General features: G+C 42.1%; 1 long non-coding RNA gene across 1 annotated transcript; it reads left to right on the top strand.

Moving 5' to 3' along the window:
- The first annotated feature begins 14137 nt into the window (after window positions 1–14137).
- Window positions 14138–19556, top strand: LOC148127668 (uncharacterized). Its single transcript, XR_015740998.1, has 3 exons — window positions 14138–14201; window positions 16715–16853; window positions 19522–19556. It is a non-coding gene; the product is annotated as an uncharacterized LOC148127668 (long non-coding RNA).
- Window positions 19557–19760: the final 204 nt, after the last annotated feature.

Raw genomic sequence — 19760 nt, 5'->3', positions numbered from 1 at the left:
CACTGAGAATCCTACCACATATCAGTCCTGCATTAGAAAATATAATTTCTTTCCGACAAGCAAATAAAAAAATAAAAATTGTGAAGTGCAGCAAACTCTTCAATTAATTTTCTCCACACAATTCAAATCATTGAAAACGTTTTCTCAAAGCTGTGCTAAAACCAACCACAGGGTTTTTTTTTTACAGTCTCACAAGTTTATTGCTAAAAGGTGAGGCCACTTAGATACTAGTCTATAGTATTTTTTTTCTTAAAAAAACAAAAAGAACCCAAACCCCCAACCTTTTCCCTCTTGTTTTGCTCGTAGGCATAGAGTTATCTTGCCTTCCTTCCTCTCCCTCATCCATCAACTTCATTTGTGGATGTCATTTCATCACCAGCTCACCACCTACCCCGCTCTCTGTTTTGCCTTTTTGCACGTCATGCTGACCAACATTCCTGACTCATCCATCACATGAGACAGCTAATGGGAGAGTGGGCTATTGCTTTTGCAGCTCATGTTGTTTATCTACTGTTCTAACAAGTACAATGACACCGATTTGATATAATTTTTCACCTTCAGGCAAAGAAGTGTGGTGGGGAATAAAGTGAATTAGTTCAACACTCAGTTTCAGGAATCAGCAGGCCCCAAAATATCTTTTAAAAATAGTCTCTATTTTGTAATAGCACAGAAACACTTTGAACTGATCTCTGATCACAGATCCTGTTTCTTCTTTAGAGAAGACTCACCCAACAGTTTTGGGAGTGGACAGGCCCACTCATGTTATTGTTAATATTCTTTGCTTCAGGCTGAAATTGGAGTGAAATTTCTCTTCAGCTCTTTAAAAAGCCAATGTTTTTCTTTCTTTCTTTTTTAGTGACTGGAATAATTTGACCATCATTGCTGTTTCTTTAATTATATATCAGTGCCAATTTTTCTCAGAGGCAGATCTGGATCCCTTCTATGCAGTGCCAACCACAGCACTAAACTCTTTAATCATGGCTTTATTCTCATTTTCCTCTCACTTATATCTGCAGTTTCATCAACTTATAAAACAGATAACAGATAAAACAGCTTTCAAGCCAGACTATGTGACCTGCAGTCATGATAAAACTAAACAAAGCCAAAAGCAGTAATTGTTCCCTAAATACATGCAAAGTTGTGTGCGTGCTTGTCAAAACCTGCCCTTATTTTGAGCTGGGAATGAACAAAAACTCTCTATTTCCTGGATGACCAAGTAATAGTATCATAGAATTAGAAAAAGCCATTTAGATCAGGGGTCTCCAACCTTGGCAACTTTAAGACTTGTGGACTTCAACTCCCAGAATTCCTCAGCCAGCGTTGCTTAAAGTTGCCAAGATTGGAGACCCCTGATTTAGATCACAGGTTCCAACATTCAGTACAACAATCTCAAAGAAACCATCCCTGATAGAAAGTTTTCTAGTCTTCTCTTGGTCATATCCAGGGAAGAAGATCTTACATCTCTCTGAATAATTGGCTCTATTTTCCATCAATTCTTGTTGTTAGGATGCTTCTTCTAGTGGTCAGTTGACTCTTGATGAATGGATATTTTCTTTTATGTACACTGAGAGCATTGCATCAAGGCAAATTCCTTGTGTGTCCAATCACACTTGGCCAATAAAGAATTGAATTCTATTCTATTCTATTCTATTCTATTCTATTCTATTCTATTCTATTCTATTCTATTCTATTCTATTCTATTCTATTCCATTCCATTCCATTCCATTCCATTCTATTCTTCTAGCGGTTAATCAGAATCTGCTTTCCTGAAACTTGTATCCCATATTCCAAGTCCTACATTCTGGGTTGTCACAGAACAAGTCTTGTTCTGTATAAAACCTCTACCAGTACCTAAAAAGTTCTATCATGTTCCTCCACGGTCTTCTTAAGCTCAACGTTCCTAATACCGCCAGTGTCTCTTTTTCATGATTATCCACATTTCTATTCTCTAAATTTGTTTAACTGGATCCTTCTTAAGGTTTGATACCCAAAATTACAAATTACAAATAGTGTCAAAATGTCAGACATAAAAAGAGCCTGCCTGGTCTGGTGATGCAATGCTTGTGGGAATGACTTTGGGAGACAGGGGGGAAGATCCGTAGCCATGGCAACAGTTGGATAAGTGGCAGCTTAACCCACAGAAGGGCACAGTAAATGTCTCAGAAGGGACTCTCCCTAGTTTCTTGGGCAGTAAAGTTGATGGAGGAAAAATCTACTTCCAGGCTTGCAAGACTGATTTCAGCCTTGCAAGATGGTACAGCCAAGAAATACTGTATACCCAAAGGCACTAGCTCTAACTTTATTGTGAGATTACATTACAGAATCTTGCAAGGGTGAAAGTACATTTCTCCCCCAAGAAAGTACTTTTCTCTACAACCCAAGAAACTAGGGAGGTTCTCTCTAAGATGTTTGCCACGCCCCAATCCTTCTGTGGTCTCAGCTGTGGCTTATCCAACCAATGGCCTTGGTGCAGCTCTTCCTCCTGACTCCAAAGATCATTCCCATGGGACACTCCCTCCTCCAGACACTTCTGCCTAGGACTGAACCTGGCGCCCTACTGGAAAATTTATTTCCAGTTTTATAAGGAACTGTTGATGAACAAGTTTTCAATACAAGTTTCAGCTAGCGACTTATTCTAGAGGAAAATTGGCCCAATTGAAGGAAGTGTAAAGATTGCATCTCTTGCTTCCTGTGCCACAAGATTTGTTCTTCCTGGGTGGCCAGATTGTCAGCAGTGAAATGCTCAAACTCAAATCAAAATACCGGAAGTATCAAAATGAGACAAAGATAACTGGACATGCAGCGCTTGACCAAACCTAATAGAATCCATGTCTGAGCAGTGGGTAACCTGCGTGAACATATTCAGTGCATGACTAATGATCAGCTTAATGGGGGAAAAGTCATACTACGATGATTTCTAAACATGACTAATGAAAGAAGTCATGCCAGAATGAACAGGGAGACATTCTTTTCCAGGCCAGCCTAATTGTAGCAAAGCTGGACACAGAAACAACTTGGGAGACATGAGATATAAGACATAGCAAACAGCCAATCTGCCCAGTGGTGGGATTCAATTTTTTTTACTACCGGTTCTGTGGGTGTGGCTTGGTGAGCGTGGCTTGGTGGGTGTCGCAGGGGAAGGATACTGCAAAATACCCATTCCCTCTCCACCCCACTAACCTGCTTTCCAGCTCCGTTCTCCTGTACAGGGAAACAAAAGAAGATCTAGCCAATCAGCTAGGACTCGGGAGGCAGAGAACAGATGGAGGCTGGGCCAGTCAGATGGTATTCCAAACTACTCAAAATTTCTGCTACCGGTTCTCCAAACTACTCAAAATTTCTGCTACCGGTTCTCTAGAACTGGTCAGAACCTGCTGAATACCACCTCTGAATCTGCCTATTCTGATTAATGCAGCTCTGAAAGTAATGTCTCTGATAGCAGAAAACAGCAATATCTCTTTTCTAAGAAGATGTAAAACTATAATAATATCTGGATTTGAACATACTGAAAATGGCTGGTCAGAGTCAAACATAGAGCTCTCCATAGTGTATAAAAAGAGGGGCAAGGAGCTAATTAATACTGCTCTTACTTCCATCCCATTCAGCTTTCTCACCAACAATGTACCCTATTACCCTGTTTCTCCAACAATAGGAAGTCCCAGCATGTTTTATAGGCGTGAAATGAAATTAAGCCCCTCCCCTCAAATTAAGGCCTATATTAAAACATGCAAAATGGGGGGAATGGTGGGGGGTCTTGCTGTTAGGAAGTACTTTTGTTGCACACCCGGATATGGTGCTGCCTGCGTTGACCCCGATATGAAGTGCCCCACCAACGCCGAGGTCAACATCCAAGCTGTTGCCGCCCGCCCGAAGATGCAGGGGGGGTGGAATTAAGTCACCCCTGAAAAGACGACCTAGTCATTTTTTCAGGACTCAAAAAAAAATTAGACCTGGCCTTATTATATGAAAAACACGGTAGTTTCTCACCAGTTTTGCTCTCTGTTGGTGGAGAAGAACGCAGCTGGCCATCTTCTCTTCTTATCCTTGAACCAATGGGCAATTCCTTCTCAGACTCTGCTGTTTTAATCATGTCTGTGTAGGAACAATTAAGCAGGAAAATTAGAATTATAAATTTGATTTTTATGGGTCTAAGCTAGAAGTAAATAATTGTCAAATAAAGCGCAGTTGTACCTTGCTGTGGTGGGTGAAATATATACATGAGGTATATATTTCATTATCCATTAGACAGCATCATCAATACTGGTAGTATGACCTAGTTGGGTAATGAAAAGCCTGCAAGCAAACAGCCAAGCTCAGAGGGCACCAGAAATTCCACAGTTCAACTCTGAGCTACATATTTCTTCTACTGTTTTTTTTCCCCTAACGATCTGTAATCCCTTGCATCGGGGTGGAGTCAGGGTGATCGAATGGAGCTCAAGCATTTACTGGCCAGACGCCTTTCCTTATGCTTACACAGAGTTCACAGCAGACTCATTGTGCCCAGAGAGAAATGTCTGCCACTATCTAGGATCAAACACACACAACCTCCTGACTGTGAGATGAGAGCTCTACCTCTAGGCCACCGTACCACTCCATATGATTTGTTTTACTGGTACTACAGTATAAATGACCCCAGAACAGGTCTTGTGGCCCATCTGTCCATTGGCAAATTATATTTCCCCAAGCACAATGGGTGTAAGGGGAAGAGTATGAATCAGGGGTGGGATTCTACCAGTTTGCACCTATTCGCTAGAACCGGTTGTTAACATTCTAAGCAGTTCGGAGAACCGGTTGTTAGAAGAAATTACTGGCCTAATCCTGTAAGGAAGGCAGGAAGGAAACATTCTGGTGTTGCTTACAGAAACTGTCTCTCCGTTAACCCTTATTACATTCTTGGCAGGACTAGACTTCCTGTCTTTGGAACTTCTCTGGAGTTTTTTCCCCCTTCTTTGCTGGTACTTTGCTTGTGTGGAGTGACCATTCAAAGTTACAATGGCACTGAAAAAAATGACTTATGACTGTTTTTCACACTTACAACTGTTGAAGCATCCCCACAGTCACGAGAGGCCAGGCGAGGAGATGAGTGCTTTGATGTGAGTGATGTTGAGTTGGCCATGCCCAGCCAGTCACATGACCACCAAGCCATGCCCACCAACTAAGCCACGCCCACAGAACCGGTTGTTAAAAATTTGAATCCTATCCCTGATATAAATGGATGAAGATTGGTGACTGCAATATAATAACTTTGTTCAATTTAATAATCTTAGCACAGTTTATTCTCTCCTATGCTAATTTACACTAACCTCATCAGGTAGCCTCCCTAGAATGGGAGGGTGATAGAACACATTGTTAGTAGATAAAATATACCTCCCTGCCTCCCTTAGAGAAAAGGAAGAGTTGAGCAAATGTGAACATCTCTATGTTTGTTCATGTTGAAACTGAGTAGTATACTAAGGGCAGTTACTTAGTGATTTGAATTAATAAACTTTATGTATACATCCCATTGACTTCTATTCTGGAGACAAGGTTCCTATATTCATTTAAAATTAGCTGGCCATGTTCCATCTCAAATTAAGGGGAAAATTACAAATATTTACAATGGAAGAATGGACAGTAAAGCTGATAGAATTAGCAGGGAAGATAAAACTGACAGCTTTGATTAAATTTGCTTTGTAGTTGGAATAACTTTTGGATTTTTTGTGAGAGACTGAAATAAATATTGATTTGGGGTTTTATTATTAGAATTTTAGAGGGTTACAGAAATAATGTAGACAAATGTTCATTTTAGAACATTTAAAGTATGAAGTAATACATTTGAAGCATTTTTTATTCATATCTGCACCAAACAAATTCCAAAGTCATTATTTTTTTTAATTTTTCTTAACTTTTCTTTTTCTTTTTGCACCTCTATCTTTTCTTTTTCTTGATCTATTTTTCTTTTTCACATCTTTTTTTCTTTCAATCTTGTGTTTTTGAAAATCAATAAGGTTATATTTTTAAAAAAATGCAGGGAAGAATCAGAAAATGCTGCTCTTGACCATAATGCAGCCCCACCCTTTCCACTTGCCTTCATTTTCCCATCCTGCTGTAGCCCTCCAAAAAATGTTAAAAACAGCTTTTCGCCAAAATATTTGTATGCCTACTTGAAGGAAAACATACTTTCCAGTCATTTGCACTCTCACCTAGAAAAAGTTATTGATTGATTTTTACCTGAACAAGTTGGGTATAGGCCTTTTTTGTTCCTACCTTGAAAACTCCAACCACAAGCATCCCAAATAATCCATAGTATTTGATTCATTGTGCTTCAGAAATCTAGACACAATTAGCAAAGCTAATAATGCAAATCCAGTAACAGAAAAAAAGGAAAACAATTCAGAATAACAGAGTTGTAAGGGAATTTCTATGATGATACATTTATTTCTCTCTTTTAAAAAAATGTCTCCAACCTTACGTGATGTTGTCCCATCAGTTCAGGTCATGAGTTGACCTCCAATTTGTTAATCATTGACTCAGGTCTGTGCAAAATGGGTGAAAAGAGACTTTGTTCTCTTCTACCCTTGCTGCAAAGCCACTCCACAAGTACTGATGCTTCAAACCCCTTTCCAGGATCTTTTGGACATGTCCAGAAGACATTTCCACTAAAATAGCTTTATGGCTTCAAATATCAGAGCCAATTCACACAACTCAGTTTGCACTGAGATTTAGTCAACAAATTATAGTTAAGCAAACTGTGGCTATCAAACTATGTGAACTGAAACATTGTCTTCCTTTCTGCTACTGAAGCCAAATTAAACTCTACTACTTGTTTCCAATGAAAAGAACTTTTCCACCAATTTCAAAAATAATAGGGAAAAGCCTGAAGTAAGTGAACGAAACTTTTAAAACTGGTATGGCACCCCTAGGTAGTTATCACTTTTTACACTACTGCTTGTGGAATTTTACCTTAGGCCATCACACAGAAGGTACTGTAACCAATAGCTTGTACACAGAAGCTGCTGAAATATTCTAGAAAGGTTCAAATGATTTTGAATAAGAATTAGTTATGTTTAATAAAACATCATTATGAAAATCAGGGACCACTCAATGGACATAAATAAGATGAATGCATTCCAACTGCAGTGTCATCAGTTTGTTGTCTGCTGAAAACTATAACACCATTTCTTCACTCCTTGTTACTTGCAAGATTTGAATAGAGACGAGAAGCACTTTTTTAAAAAAGAACCTTTTCTGCTATTTATCAATCCCCTCGTTAGAATCTATATTTACAAAAAGAAAATGGTGAATAGCAAAGGAATGCCTCTGCAAAAAAAGGAAATAGTATATTATTTGCTCTGTAATAGTATGATTAGTTAATTGCAAAGGATTTAAATCACGGGTTTACTTTGAATTAACTCTCATTCTGCTTTCAATACTACAGCCAAATATTTCACATAAAGCAAGAGATTTTAAAAAAAGATACTCAGCTTGTTAAGATCAGAATAAAAAGAATAACAATTGAACGAAATTTGCATCCCCAAAAACCTAAATGATATTTGCGAGTAATCAGTGTATTAATTCAGGAATTTTTCTATAGGGCTAATCACTATCATTATGCCTCTGAACATTTCATTTTGAAGCAATGAGGTGTTGTTTTTTTCTTGCTGCACAAAATAAGTGGTTCCTAATTTCAAAGATGGATTTTGGAACGTAACGAAAATAAGGAAATTGTGCAAAAGTTGTTAAAAATGTCTGACCTGCTTCTTACAAGAACAGCTTTTATATTCTGGCCTAGAGCAGAATGAATATAAATATTCATGTGAGCATTTTTTTTTAATTTATTGAATCAAATTTGTACAGTATAGTTGCCCATTTAACACAGTGACTCTATGATATGGGAATCTGGGTGTAGGTAAGTGTGTGTGTGTGTACATGTTCTGACAACTGTTTGCATTGTTGCTATACAGTCATTTAATTGCTTCTGACTATTGGCAGGATTTTTTTTACCAGGTCTCGCTGACAGAAACTTTTGTCTCCCGCTTTTATTATTTTTACAAATAACTCAAGGCAGCGAACATATCCGGCACACATTCCTCCTATTTTCCCCACAACAGCAATCCGGTGAGGTGAGGCGAGCTGACATAGTGGCTGGCTAAGGCCACCCAGCTGGCTTTCAGAGCTAAGGTGGGATTAGAACTCATGCTTTCCCACTTTCTAGCCTGGTGCCTTAACCATTAAACCAAAATGGCTCTCTTGTTTTATTACCTTTGATTTTCCCAAACATAAGGATCTTCTCCAATACTTTTTACTTTCACATTATACGTCCAAACTACTTAAGCTTTAGTTTCGTTAATATGCATTCACTGAGCAGTCTCATTTTACACTAATACTGTAGTGTATGATTTTACATAAACTATGGTATGTGGTATTCTCAGTAATGTTTTGCACGACCACAATTCAAAAGTGTTATTTTTTTTTCCACTCATGCTTTCTGATGATTCTGCTTTCACGGCCCTGTGTTATAATTCCATAGTACCATGGCTTGGCACCTGAAGCTCAGTAACTGAGTGAGAAGATGAAGCAAGTTCCTTCAACTGGAGAGGAGATGTACTATGCACAACTTTCATAGGCATGTAACATTTAAGACTAGTTTTTCTATGATTTTAAATATGTCAAGAGAACTAAAACTAGATTAAGTCAGCTCTCAAAAAACTGTTTGCAACATAGGATTGTTGGAGATCTGGAGCAAGTTTCAAACTGTAATAGGACTTGGTTAGAAATGCCATCTGTCAGTGGAGTTCTCCAGATACATCTGCAGAGCAGGTAAAATGGAATAGGGTTATGAGTGGAATTGGAATTACATGTGTGAAGAGCCTATTTGCATTATGTGTTAAGCTTCTCCAGGAAACAACTATAAATCTGCTCGCTTTTTACATCGCTGCAAAGTCTGTTGCAAATAATGTCAGTGTTATGTCCTGAGGACTCTAGGAGTTCTCACTCAGGTCCACTCACTTTGTGTGGGCGTTATTACCCTTTTCCTCATTGGTTGATTCCCCCCAGCAGCCAGCTATAAAAGCAGGCTGCGGGGTCCAACCAGTTGCTGATTGCTGCGAGCCAGTTCCAGGCGTGGCAAGCACGGTCAGCCCTTTATTGTTATAATAAAGTATTGTTGCACTCATGCTCTGGTTCAGCCTCTCATTGCTCAAACTTAACACTGGCGACGAGGATGGGATGGCTACCAGAAGCACCTTGCAACCGCTGAGTCACTAGTCACCGATCCGCAACCCAGAGAGAGCGATCGGCCGACTACAAGAGAAACGCTGACCGCAGCCAGAGAGAGCGGCCAGCCGACAAAAAGAGCGAACGTTGATCCGCAGCCAGAGAGAGCGGTCTGTTTCAAAAGTTAGAAGCGTCTGTAGCCGCTTGTTAGCCCAGCTACGGGTAAAGCGAAGCGCTGCGAGCCGCAGTCGCTCAGTATTAGGCGCGAAATTCAAACGGGTGTCATTTGAATTTCAAACCAAGAGAGACACAGCACAGCGCTGTAGTAAGTCACTAACGCCCACGCTGGCGCGAATCTAGACACCTCCAACGGCTAACAGCCAACGTGGTTAACCCAGAGAGAAAGAGAGGATAGCAAAAAAACCCTCTCCAGAGCTGATTTCACTTGCAACCCACGAGCGCCCGTTGTCCCCAGAGAGATTTTTTCTACAGGTAGCCCAGCCGCTCCCAGCACCATGAGTTCCAACCCAGTATTCCTGGCGTTCAAGCCAGACGAAGAGAAGTGGGAATCGTATAAGAACCGCTTCAACCATTACATCGATGCGGTCGGCCTGGCAGATGCGGGAGAGCATCGGAAAAATCCTATTTCCTAATCTACTGCAGAGCCACTGTTTACGATACTGCCGCAGCACTCGTAGCCCCTAGAGAGTTGAAAACGTCCCGTGGTCCGGAGTTGCTTGAGATCCTCACTAACCACTACGCTCCCAGGCCTTCACAGATCGCCAGGAGGTTCACCTTTCGTATGAGGAAGCAATCGAGTAAGGAGACCATCAATCAATATATGGCCGCCCTCAGAACAGCAGCTCTGCACTGCGGGTTTGGAACATACCTGGAGGACATGCTCCTCGATCAATTAGTTTGTGGGGTCAAGGACCTCAACCTACAGAGGCGCCTTCTAGCAAAAAGACCTCAACCTCGCACAAGCGGTCGAGGAGGCCCTGGCAGCCGAGCTGGCAACGAACTCAGCCACCGAAATACAGGGCCCAAGCGCCAAGCTGGCATCGTTCCCAGTCCATTCCGAGGAGGTGGTAGCAGAGGAAACCCTCAACGACGAAAACGATGTCCACCGCCTCGCCTATGACAAACGGCCGCAGGTAGGGGCCAAGCAAGAAAACACCGGTCCACCCAAGCACATCACACTGTGCCTATCCTGTGGGGGATCGCATCAAAGGGCCACCTGCAAGTTTAAAGGAGCCACCTGTAACAACTGCCATAAAAGGGGCACATCGCGAGAGTCTGCCAAACCCCCAAAGCGCTGCACACAGACTCCCTCTCCTCGCACTCGGGACCTCAGAGGCAAGTATTAAACTGTCGCACGCACCACCTTGCCAAGCGTACTTGCCACACTGTTAGTAAAATTTCTCTCTCCGTTTCCCTAGAAGGTAAACCGTGCCACATGGAGGTTGACACAGGGTCAGCGCTCTCAATAATTTTGTGGAACACCCTCAAGAGACTCCACCCCAGCCTATCTACCACTCGGCTTCAAAGATGCGAGTTCGGCCTGAAGGACTACCAGGGGAAGACCATTCCTGTGATCGGCAGAGGCAAGTTTTTTGTCAGTTTTAGAACTTTTAAAGGTCACCTACCTCTAGTGGTAGTTAACGGCAATTTACCCACCTTATTGGGGCTCGATTGGTTTCCCCACCTCGGCCTAGGGCTAACAGGAGTCCATGCTGTCTCAACCTTAGACACTGACTCCTTATTCGCTGATTTCGCAGATGTGTTCAGCGAAGAGCTGGGGTGTTATAACGGAACCCCCATCTCATTCACAGTTGACCCCAGGCAGTCCCAATCAGACTAAAACCGCGTGAGAGTCCCATTTGCTATTCGACCAAAACTAGACGCTGAATTAGATAAACTATTAAAACAAGGGGTCATTGAGCCAACAGATTTCGCCAAGTGGGAGACGCCCATCGTCACACCCTCAAAAAGATGGTAGCCTGAGAATTTGCTCGGACTACAAGACAACAATCAATAAATATTTACAAGTTAGCGCCTACCCTGTGCCCGTCATTCAGCACTTATTGCACACATTCGAGCCGGGCAGTATTTTCGCTAAATTGGACATGTCTCAAGCGTATCAGCAGTTCCCTGTTGATAACCAAACAGCGGAACTCCAGACCATTGTCACGCACAGGGGTGCCTTCCGTTGCAAGCGTCTCCAATTTGGCGTAAGTGTTGCCCCAGGGATTTTTCAGTCCCTCATGGAACGGATTTTACAGAGCCTCCTGGTGTAGTACCCTACTGACGACATCTTGGTCTCGGCCAGGGACAGACCCCAACTTTTCCAGAGAGTGCGAGCAGTGTTAGAGAGGTTCAGACAGCATGGCCTCAAGTTAAAAAAAAAAAAATGCGCCATTGCCACTAGACAGGTGGACTTTCTGGGTTATAAAATTGACGCTCTGGCATTCACCCCTGGAGTCCAAGGTCAGGGCAATCCACGAGGCTCCCACTCCAACCTCCAAAACGGAGCTGCAAGCCTTCTTGGGGCTGCTGAACTTTTACGCATCCTTCTTGCCCCACAAAGCCTCAGTAGCCGAACCCCTTCACAGATTATTGGACAAACAGTCACCATGGCACTGGGGGCACAAAGAAGACCAGGCGTTTAACGCCGTCAAATCACTACTCACGCCAGAGGCGGTGCTTATCCAATTCGACCCTAACCTTCCTTTAGTACTGGCAGCAGACGCATCCCCTTTGGAATTGGGGCGGTCCTTAGTCACAGACTTCCCAATGGCGCCGAGGCTCCCATCGCCTTTTCTCAAGAACGCTCTCGGCCACGGAACGCAATTACAGCCAGATCGACAAGGAAGCCCTAGCAGCTGTTGCGGCCGTGAAAAAGTTTCACGAATTCCTTTTGGCCATTCTTTCGAACTGGTTACGGACCATAAGCCCCTCCTGGGCCTACTGGCCGGGACAAACAGACCCCTCAGGTCCTTTCCCCTAGAATGACAAGGTGGACACTATTCCTAGCGGCCTACTCCTACAAACTTATTCACCGCCCAGGCAAAACACTGTCCCATGCCGACGCTCTCAGTCGCTGCCCCTTACCCGCTCCGGCTGAAGACCCGCTCCTGTCAACGCCATTTTCGAGATCACCCAGTTGGACCTACCCATCACCGCCCTTGACATCGCCGCCAAAACCAAGGCAGACCAAACGTCGCCCAGGTGCTCGACTGGGTGAGGAGGTGGCCAGGTGGCATCGTTGATAACAAATTAACTCCATTTAAGACTCGCATGCAGGAGCTGTCAAGTTTGCAGGGTTGTCTACTATGGGGCACTCGAGTGGTCATTCCGACCTCGCTGCGTACCCGAGTCCTGGAGGCGTTGCACGAAGGACACCCTGGCATCGTGAGAATGAAAGCATTAGCACGCAGCTACGTATGGTGGCCGGGTCTAGACGAGGACATTGTCAATTGGGTAAGTTCCTGCAACATCTGTCAGGAATCCCGTCCTGCTCCCCCATTGCCACCCCTACCAGATGGGAGAGCGCCAGCGCCCCTTGGTCTAGAATCCATATCGATCTGGCCGGCCCTTGCATGGGAAGATGTTCCTAGTGGTCGTGGATGCTTATTCCAAATGGATTGATGTAGCACAGCTATCCACGACCACCACACTAGCAATCACCAACGTGTTAACGCGCCTGTTCGTTACGCACGGGCTACCCGACTCCATCGCCTCCGATAATGGCCCACAGTTCGCATCTATAGAGTTCAGCCGTTTTGCTGCCAACCTGGGCATCTGCCACATTTTCACAGCCCCATTTCACCCTGCCAGTAATGGGTTGGCGGAAAGAGCCGTCAGGTCCACCAAAGAAGCCCTCGCCAGGTTCAGCAGGGATGACTGGCACCACAAACTCTCACGGTTCCTGATGAGCCAGCACTCAACCCCTGTTCAGTCACCAATAAGTCCCCAGCGGAGCTCCTGATGGGCCGGCGCCTGAGGACTGTATTGGACAGACTTCACCCACATTACTGCCCTGACTCTCCCCTTGCTTCCACTTCGGGGTTAGACATTTTATGTTACAGGAGCCTGTATTCGCGAGGAATTTCGCGGGGACCCACTATGGATGCCAGGCGAGTCATCGCCATCACCGGGCCAAGATCGTATAGGGTCAGGCTGGAGGATGGTCGCGTCTGGAGGAGGCACATAGACCAACTGCGGAGGCGCCACAGCACCCTTGCCAGCAGAAATCCAGAATCACCAGACGAAGGGGAACCGCCTCATCCGCCTCTCAGCCTCATCGCACCCAACGTCCAGTCCGCACCAACAGCCGCCCGGTCAGCCCGAACTCGGACAACGGCACCCGAGAGTTGACCAGCCTGATCCAGCCCAAGGGAACTCGCCCCAGTATCCAACCCTGTGAGTCCCGAGGATGTCCAATCCGATGAGCGCGTTGGCGACACACTGCCCGCTCAACCGTCGCAGACTGATTCTGAACAGACAGACAATGCTCCCCAGCTGCGCCTTCCGGGCGCCAACACAAACCCCCGTCTACCTCAAGGACTATGCATGTTCGCATCTGGGGGAAGGGGTGTTATGTCCTGAGGACTCTAGGAGTTCTCACTCAGGTCCACTCACTTTGTGTGGGCGTTATTACCCTTTTCCTCATTGGTTGATTCCCCCCAGCAGCCAGCTATAAAAGCAGGCTGCGGGGTCCAACCAGTTGCTGATTGCTGCGAGCCAGTTCCAGGCGTGGCAAGCACGGTCAGCCCTTTATTGTTATAATAAAGTATTGTTGCACTCATGCTCTGGTTCAGCCTCTCATTGCTCAAACTTAACAGTCAGTCTGTTGATTTTAAAGGGAAAGGCTGCGACTGTACTCGCAATCAGTGTACAGAGTTCACATCTGTAAAGTACAGGGTTCATAGCAGACCCTGAGAACACAGAAGGAGAAACAGAACTGTTACAAAGGAGATACCTTCAGCCCAGGAAAGGAGGGAATAGTGAGAAAGAGACTCAGAGTATCTCCACTTTAATTATGCTAAATCCAAGTTGAGCTGGAGAATGGTTTTGATGGCCTTTCAATATAACAAGATCTTTTCAAATATCCAAGAGGTTCTTGTTTCTTAAGTTATACTGCTGACAAATCTGCGGACTGAAGCCACCCCTGAAGCCCACCTGGAGAGTGCCAAGGTTGAAGAAGCTTTGCCCCAAAGCATGTAATGCTCAAAGTTCCAGCACACTCCAGATTGGACTGTTGTGTGAAGATGTTCGATTAATTTATTATTTTATTCTTTTTTTCTGATTATTGGTAATCAGACACCTGGAAACATTTGGAAGTAAACACAGGGTTGGAAGTCTAAAAAACAATGTAATATAATGCCAGGCAATCCTATGCAAACCAGTTTAGGCCTAGCAAGGGAACTGGGAAAACAAAACAGGTGGCCCTTAGTTTTTCTTATTTTCTTTTAAAAAAACTTTTATGACTTCCAAAGAGGGCAGGCTGGAGCCCTGAAGAGGAAACAATCACTAGCTATAACCCAGTGATAATTCCCAGACGCTTAACTCAGCATACTTAGGCTGAGCCTCTTAGGTCTGAATTCAGCCGCAGACATTAAGACACACCACACAATGTACCTAGATAAGAATCTTCACTGCATATTGGGAAGAAGCCACTTAAGATTGAGTGCCCTCTGAAGGTACAGTCCCTTTGAATACCCATTGTAGTTTAATTCTAAGGTTTCTTTGTCCTACCCTTCCCACTTTTTAACACTTTTTTTGCTTTGTACATTTTGGAATTTAAATCGAGCAAATGTTGATATTTATTTTATGGCCATCCATCTCAGAGAACAGAATTTAAAATAAAGTAAAAACAAACACACAAATCAAGGTACATGATTGTGGCTATATTGTGGACATTTTTATCCTGAGAAACTCTGGTTCCAATTCTCACATCATCTCCTAATATGGACTTAGAGGACAAAGTGCAACATTTCTTTGAGGTTTCCCCCAACTCCTTCTACTACTCAGTTTAAGTTGAATTATCTTTATCAGTTTGTCAATTAAATACAGGTAGAACTCAATGTATGACTACAACTGACCCCAACATTTCTGTTGCTAAGTGAGTTTGCCCCATTTTACAACTTTTCTTGTCATGTTTGTTAAGTGAATCACTGCAGTTGTTAAATTAGTAACACTGCTGTTAAGCGAAACTGGCTTCCCCATTGGCTTTGCTTGTCAAAAGGGTGCAAAAGGTCATCACATGACCCCAGGACACTACAACCGTCATAAATATGAATAAATTGCCAGATGTCTGAATTTTGATCACATGGCCATGGGGGAATTCGGCAACGGTTATAAGTGTGAAAAATGGCCATGTCATTTTTTTTCAGTGCCATTGAAAGGTTGTAAGTGGAGGACTATCTGGATTGCCATCCATTCTTTCATTATACTTGGGGGATTCTCCAAATATCCAGATTAGGCATATTAGCACTTTAGGTAAATATATATATATATTATTGAGGGATGGTTTTTTTAGTATGCTAATAATCCCTAAATTTAGTTAGCAGTAAACCATTTTCTTATGCATGTGTCAAATTATTACTAAAGTGAATGTTATTGAATCTCTGAAACTGTAGTGAGTTGACTACAATGCTAAAGGATCTTCTTTCTGAAAAAAGAGTTTTCTCTCTGATACCTCTTCCACTACCAGAAATAGATAATATTCTCAATTCATATTGTCAGATTAGGAACCAATATAGGATGAATACAGAAGATAGGGATACAGAAGTACTCAAGACGATATGCTCCAGCTCTTCCTAGATCAGAACTCAAGGAGGAATCTTGAAGTAGATGATAGAAGATGCTTTTTGTTTCCTTGGTTCAAGAGGCCAACCAAGATTTATCTGCCCTTGTGTAACAGTATCAAGAACAATATCAGGATGCAATGAGAGGAAACAAATCACTTCCTTGACTGCAGAATGAGTGGCAGCAGATAATTAGAGTTCACATGTAATGCTAAATTATAATGCACTATTGTTATTTTTGCCTTGGATTCATGTTCAAACATATCCCAGGAAATCACACTACATTCCCAATTGTTAGGTGTGCAGGGCTTTCATAACATTATACAATTCCTATTAAGAAACAGAGTATTGCACAATGTTGTGTATAGCTCTGCTTGTCACATTTCAAAGGAGGTTATAATACAATCTTTAGTTTGGAAAACAGTCAACCACAAAGGCCAGGGCTGAAGTATTTAAAAACATTCATGGCATAGATAAAATGGAAAGGGGGGAAAAGGGGATTTTATCCTTTCCCAAGACACTATGCCCAGACAGAGATTGAGGATCGACAAAAGGAAGTATTTCTTCACACTGTGTATAATTGATATGCCCACCTTAATAGCATAAGGTGTGATGATGACCATTAACTTGGATGGCTTTAAAGAGACATTTTATAAATTCACGGAGGTCTGTCAAGGACTGTAAGTTCTGAGTCTTGGTTTCGTTTCCAGGTTGGGTGCAGCTTCATTATATCTCCAAACACTAGTTGCAAGGAAGCAGTGACAGAAGAGGACTATGGATCTATCTCTTGCTCACAAGCACTCCAGACACATTTGGATGACCACTGTGAGAGACACACTTTAGACCACGGTGGGGTTTGCTTAATTCAGCGAGGCTATTCTTATGCTCTTACTGACTGTTCAAAATTCTTATTCGGATGGTCACACAATGCTCACACATACTGTTTTTTCAGAGAGGGATCTTGTCCTTATCTTAATAAGTGTTAATTTAGTAATCAATAACTTGATACAATAAAATCAGACTGGGGCTTGGTTATTTAAGTGCTCATGCCTTCTGGGGGTCTGTTTCTGGTTGAAAAGTCTTTCTGGAATGGGAGGTTGCTCCCTGCAGATCCTCTTAGGGAAATGAGGAAGTCTGTCTTCTCACAAGGAGCGCTAGGGCGGGAAGCTCTTCACCATGTGTCAACTGAGGATCATTAACATGCTGGGCTGAAAAAAGCCAGAAAAATTGATTAAAATATATAAAATTAAGATTCAACTAAAATCAGGTTGTTTAGATTAACAACAAATTAACTTGTTTGCTTAGAAAATGATCAACAACCACCTAAAAGAAAAAATAAATGGATATTTTATAAAACAGATGACTAGAAAGGAAGATTATGGAAATAAGGAAACTTTGATGAAACCTTAGAAGAGGGCAAAATGTAAATGTACTTATAACTGCATTAAAACCAGAAGAGGTGTTTTCTTGTTTTCTTTTTCTTTTTTTCTACTTTTTCTATATTTCTTTTTCTCTTTTCTATTACTTTTCCCCATTTCTCTTATATTTAACTCAGATATTGTACTGTTTTTACTTTGTGGAAAAACTTCTTTACTAAAAATTATATATTTAAGCACAGTCTATGGGAAGAGGAAAATGGAGGAAAATGGTCTTTAAAGTATTAAGGTATGTCTAAACCTTTTAAATACAAAATCAATGCTTTGAACTGGAAAACATAAAGTATAATAACTGAACCTGAGAAAGGTAGGATATTGAGACTGCTTTTCGAGGCTACTATTCAGGAAGGCTTATTACACCTTTGTTCAGACCCATGGTGTCTAACTATCTCTTTTCTTATCTTTTACAAAAAAAAATATTCATTTACTCATTTACTTTTTTTACTGTACTTGAATGCCACATTTTCTAGGCTAAGCAACCTGAGGTGTTTATGAAAAGTCCATATCAACAACAACAATCATCAATAACAATAATAATCACTGAAGCCAATTATGAAACAACAAATAGCAGTATTATGAAACCCAAGAGACAGACTACAAATAACTACCAGTTTATGAAGCTAAGGGCTAAAAGACTATGGTAAAAGGAAGTTTTCAAGATGGTCTTGAAACATGACAAAAAGGAGGCAGATTGAGCTGATATGGAGAGAAAATTTCAAGCTGCCGGATGTGTCACGGAGAATACTTTAGCCATGATAGATTCCAGGCATAATTTCTTCTAGGGTGGTATGTGTAACAGACCCTTTGATGAAGATAGTGGTTCCTGGGAAATATCATGCAGGAGAGGTAATTCCTCCACATAGGGGAGGCCAATTTTTTTAGAGGTTTATGTGTAATAACAAGTAACTTGGAAGCCAATATAGGTAAGCCAGAACAGGTGTCATTTGCTATCTTCTGGGAACACACAGCAGAACTCTGGCTGCTGTATTCTGGACCTGTTGCAATTTCCAGGCTTTCTTTAAGAACAACCCATTTGCAGCACACTGCAAGAACTTAGTCGTGTCAGTCTAACCAGGTAGACCAGGTAGAAACACAATCAGATATGCTAATTCTACTTTATTGTAAAGCTACACGTACAGAATATTGCAAGTCTGAAAGTACAATTCTCCCTCATCTCCTTTACAGTCCAAGAACCTATGGACAGTCCCTTCTGAGTCTCTTGCTCTATCCATTCTGCAGCTGTGGGCTATGCTTTTATCTGACCATTTCCTAACATCTCTTCACCCAATCTCCCAAGGTCATTCCTACCTACCATTACAAAATAAGAAGTAACCAGCACATGGATATACGCAATAAAGAAGAAATCAGGGCTTGGTTAAAATAATAGCATACTGTAACTGGGGCTTCATCTGGCTAATACAAGCTCTTATGATCAAGTGTCCACTTAATTCATAAAGATTCCTATGGAGGAAGGACAGGGAGGGAGGGAGGGAGGGAGAGAGAGAGAGAGAGAGAGAGAGAGAGAGAGAGAAATTGTAGTTCTGAAGCATCCAGGAAGTGGTCCTTTCTATTTTTTTTTAGATATATGGGTAATCTTTCTGTAGAATTGAATTCCATGTTAAAGGACACATTGTTTAATGTACATGTCTGCTACTTCATGGATATTTCAGTTAGTTCAATTCTTTAAACATGCTTCAGCAATGCAACCTCTTTGAGAGATGCAATCCCACAAAAGCAGAAGAGATTTTCCAGTAATATTGTGAGACGTGCTTTGATTTAAGATTGTCCTTTAGAATTTTTATTTCTAACTCAACTTCTGGTAATCTTAGGCTCTGTGTGTGGGAGTGAAGATCCTCTGATGACTGAAATGAGCAGGAATGTCATCTCAGGAGCTACATTGATTCATGGGTGGTGGTGGTATGTAACGGCTATTCCGGTATTTTACACACTGCCCAGATAGTCAAAAGTAGTGGGATAATTCAATTCTGCAGAAAGTATGTAATATTATTCTTTTACAGTGGGCTTTTCTGGGCAAACGATCCATTTATAGATTATCTATCCCTTATCTGTTTTCATTGCAGGACCGATGTTTACATCAGTTTGGTGGGAATACCAGGTAATATTCCTTGCAAGAAAAATGTGACTGCTCAGTTCAAATGCACAGGAACAGAATGAAGCACAAAATAGCCATCCAAAATCCATTTCTAAATAGACTTCTTGAATAAATAACATGCTATATTTTCCAGTGCAGAAGAGACTATAAGCACATCGTTTACTGCTTACTTTTTTTGGACCAAAGAATCATATTAAAAGATAGACT

The sequence above is a fragment of the Pseudonaja textilis genome, chromosome 1 (genome assembly GCF_049901715.1).
Source record: "Pseudonaja textilis isolate UNSWEBS1 chromosome 1, rPseTex1.2, whole genome shotgun sequence".
NCBI classification, from domain to species: domain Eukaryota; kingdom Metazoa; phylum Chordata; class Lepidosauria; order Squamata; family Elapidae; genus Pseudonaja; species Pseudonaja textilis.
This window is presented reverse-complemented; position numbering and strand designations above follow the sequence as displayed.